The 4,217-nt window shown below is 46.3% G+C and overlaps 1 pseudogene; it reads left to right on the top strand.

The window, feature by feature from the left end:
- The first annotated feature begins 1,776 nt into the window (after positions 1 to 1,776).
- LOC123392892 lies at positions 1,777 to 1,954 on the top strand (annotated as a pseudogene).
- Positions 1,955 to 4,217: the final 2,263 nt, after the last annotated feature.

The raw sequence follows: 4,217 nt of genomic DNA on the forward strand, positions 1-4,217 counted from the left end.
CTCCAGGGGACATTAGACTTCCTCCCTAAATTGGCTTTCAGTTTTCTTATTTCAAATAAAAAATTTGATTCTTTAAAGTAATGGTAAAACCTCAGGTTTTAAATTTTTATTCTTATTGTAACCAGATGGGAGTTACAGATCTCTCTTGTACACATCAGAGACTGAAGAGGGAGTATCTGGTTAATCTCTTAGGTAGATCTCATAAATCCTCTGGCTTTTCCCTTAAGTGAAGAAAGTAATGAAATAGATTAGACCCAGTTACATGCTGTAATATAAGAACTTTTACCTTAAGCTAGATCTAAAATTTATGGGTATTTTTAATAGACAAAATTCATGTCTTCAGAAATTGAAGCTTCAGGATCAGAAAACGACTAGATAAAAACATAAACAAAAAACCCCCTCTATGTGTCGTTGGCAAGTGATTTTGCCTTGATTTACTTCACTGAGGAATCAATTGTTGTCACAAAGATGAGGTGGATGCAGCCCCCACTGATCCAGTGACATTTGGTGCCCTATGACATGGCCGCCATATTGGGCAAACTCGCCTTCAAGGATATTGACCAGAATTTATTGATCACGTTTAAGTGCCATAAAATTACTTCTTCAAAATTTCATCATCATGTAGGAGTAGAAACATTTCGGAACAATTCCAATTATTGTTAATGGGGGTTGGCGTTATGGAGGACAGTAATGTGATTCATTTAATTTTTTTTTAACAGTGCTTGTATTGATGTGTTCTCCCAGGACCCTCTAAGCAGATCATGATGGAAGGAAGGTTTTCACAAAGCGTGCATGATTTTGTAAGAAAAGTACCAAATTTGCCACAACTTTTCCAAAGTGATTGGCAATACTAAGACAGAGTTCTGATTATGTTTAAAAAAACACACACACACACACAAAACAATTAAAAAAAATTGTTAGCATCCAGACTATCTCTGAAGTAACCATGTCAAGATACCAGAATATTTATGTTTTAGGGACTTTCCAAATGGCAGGGACTCTAGGCTAAGAAGCAAGCCTGAAGCCTGGAGCGATCACACCAGGAGCCCGATGGGGTATCTTGAGGGACCTCTAGTTTCCCTCCTCTGGCCACACAGTACGGGAGTGACCTCAGGGCTACTGCATCCTCCTTCCCCACGGCCAGTCCTACTGTGTCCTTTAGCGGGCCTTGGGGCATGACTGACCATTTCTCTTTGTCTCAAGTACTTTAATAATGTCATACCTGGTTTTAGATAATAAGTTATTAAATATTTATCTAACAAGAAAGCGAAGTTAATGACTATCGTATCAACTTTAGTCACCTCTTTTTTGTTCCAGAGGAAGAAACTGGGGCCCAGAGGGTTGCCAGGGCTTCCCACCAGAGCCTCTTTTCCAAATTGAACCCCATCTTGTCCTCATAAATGGATCAGTGAAGACTTCTTCCGTTGGTCCTGGAATCACTGGTGCTTTCTCCTGACTGAATCAAAGGAATCTCTGGTGAGTTTATCATAATATCCTGTTTTCCTGTATTTCTAACTCCCTAACATCCCTAAAAAGCCTTACTCTAAATTGTTTTTTTTTTTTTTAAGATTTTATTTATTTATTTGACAGACAGAGACCACAAGTAGGCAGAGAGGCAGGCAGAGAGAGAGGAGGAAGCAGGCTCCCTGCTGAGCAGAGAGTCCTGATGCGGGGCTCGATCCCAGGACCCTGAGATCATGACCGGAGCCGAAGGCAGAGGCTTTAACCCACTGAGCCATGCAGGCACCCCAAGCCTTACTCTAAATTGTATGAGCTGTCACTTCTTGGCCTTTTGGCTAAGGTCAAATGCAGCATCTGTTCTTATCAGTTTATATCTGATTTTTTTTTTTTTTTTTACCTCTCACTTTATGGGGTGTGGTGATGCATGATGTATTAAAGGGAAGTTGCACCAAGAAGATACTTAAAATTGCATTTTGAGTTTTTTTTAAAAAAAGATAACATCTTTTTTGGTAATGTTTCATTTCCATGTGATGAGAGTGCTGATTGCTGTATGGTGGATGATTTTCTCTCTCAAATCTGCACAAGTCACTCTTGGTTTCATAATGACGTCCTTCCACTCAACTAGGTATTTCTGGATATTTAATCATAAAGATGGATTAGAGGTTAAAATAATTACTATTGTGCCCACACTTGCAATGTTGTGATCCTATTGCTAAAAATAGGCCAGCTCTTCACACCTGTCAGAATGGGCAGGTGCGGACACTGACAACACCGAACCCGGGACAGCACGTGGAGCCCCAGGAGCTCGCCGTCGCTGATGGTGGGCACGCAGGCCGGTGCCGCCGCGGTGGAAGAGAGTCTGTTTCTTACAAAACTAAGCATCCACTTACCATAGCATCCGGCAGTCATACTCCTGGGTAGTTAGTCAACAGAGCTGAAACTTTATATCCACACAGAAGCCTGCATATGAGTGTCAATAGCAGCTTTGTTCATAATTGCCAAGGTTTGGACGCGACCGAGTCCTCCTCAGCAGGTGGAAGAGTAAATGAACCATGGTGCCTCCAGACAAGGGACTGTCACTCAGCACTCTGAAGAAATGGGCTCTCGAGCTGTGAGAAGACATAAGGACACTTTAGTGCATGTCACTAAGTGATAGAGTCTGAAAAGGACATGTACTGTATGGCTTTAGCTATAAGACATGCTGGAAAAGGCAAAGCTATGGCGACAGTAAAGAGATCAGAGACTGGGCAGGGGTGAGCACAGAGGATTTTGGGGAGTGAAACCACTATGACACTAGAATGGTGGATACGCGTCATGACGCGCTTGTCCAGACACACGGAGCGTCCGCCACCGTGCGTGACCCTGACGCGCGCCCTGGACCTGGGTGATATGATGTGTCCGTGCGGGTCTGTCCAGTGTGACAAACGCACCATCTGCTGGCGATGGTGGGGGTGGGGGTGGAAGCGGACTGGGGTGCGGGGGAGACCTCTGTACTTTCTGCTGTGAGTCTAACCCTAAATCTCCACAAATTAAAGACTTTTTTAAAGAATACTATTCTTTACTCCAATTATTGCTGATATTTTAGCTTCAGAATACACGCAAGTCCCCCATTTCCTTCAAAATATGTCTTCTTCCCTCTGATTGTTTTTCTCCTTTCTTTTCCGTTCTGGTCTTTCCTTCCAACACTTCGCACGTTTACTAAACTTGGAATCTGTCCAGTTAAGTGCTAAGTGGCCCCGTGTTCCTTGGCTGCAGCTTTAATTTAGGTCTTATTCTGGGGCACCTGGGTGGCTCAGTGGGTTAAGCCGCTGCCTTCAGCTCAGCTCATGATCTCAGGGTCCTGGGATCGAGCCCCGCATCGGGCTCTCTGCTCAGCAGGGAGCCTGCCTCCTCCTCTCTCTCTGCCTGCCTCTCTGCCTACTTGTGTTCTCTCTCTGTCAAATAAATAAATAAAATCTTAAAAAAAAAATTAGGTCTTAATCTGCAAAACCCGCAGGAGAAAGGAGGCGTGTTAAACGTTGAGAGCGATAAGAAGGAAGCAGACAAGCAGTGGAAGCTCTGTGAGGACTGCGGGATAACATTTTCTGTGTAGAAATGTCTGCCAGAATCGGCCGCGCGACCGGTCTCCGGCCCACGAGTCCCCCGCGGGCGCCCCCAGTTAGCACCTGTGCCCTTGAGCACAGCCCCTGGTCTGCACACCCCTGCGCTTACAGCCGCCCCCTCAGGCTTTCTCCAGACCTAGCCCCCATCTCCCTGTTCACTGTCCCCCTGTCTTCCCTGAACCCCATCCTTTCTGGACCAGGAGCTTCTCTTCTGCGGGGCCCCCGTTCCCTTCTGGTCTCCAGGCTGCAGTCCCAGGGGTTCTTCCAGGGCCTGAATCAGAGGGTTTGTTCCTCATGCCTCTCTTGCTCCTACTGCCTCAGGGTCCCTGCAGTCTGGCCAGCCCTTCCTGACCGGGGCCCCACGCAGAGCTGGGACTAGAAATCCCTAAGACCTTCTGCAGGTCTGAGACCAGACAGTGTAAGCGAATGGAGTCACAGGCTTGAGGGTGGAGAGCCCCAGGTTAGTCTAGACATCCTCTCAGGGATGGTCTGAGGGCGGAAAGCACTAGGTTAGTCTAGACATCCTCTGAAGGACGGTCTGAGGCCAGAGAGCCCCAGGTTGGTGTAGGCATCCTCCGACAGATGGTCTGAGGGCGGAGAGCCAAGGTTGGCATAGACATCCTCCGAGGGATGGTCTGAGGGCGGCGGGCCTGA

The sequence above is a fragment of the Mustela putorius genome, unplaced genomic scaffold, assembly GCF_011764305.1.
Source record: "Mustela putorius furo isolate JIRA1106 unplaced genomic scaffold, ASM1176430v1.1 tig00000680_pilon_pilon_pilon, whole genome shotgun sequence".
NCBI classification, from domain to species: Eukaryota; Metazoa; Chordata; class Mammalia; order Carnivora; family Mustelidae; genus Mustela; species Mustela putorius.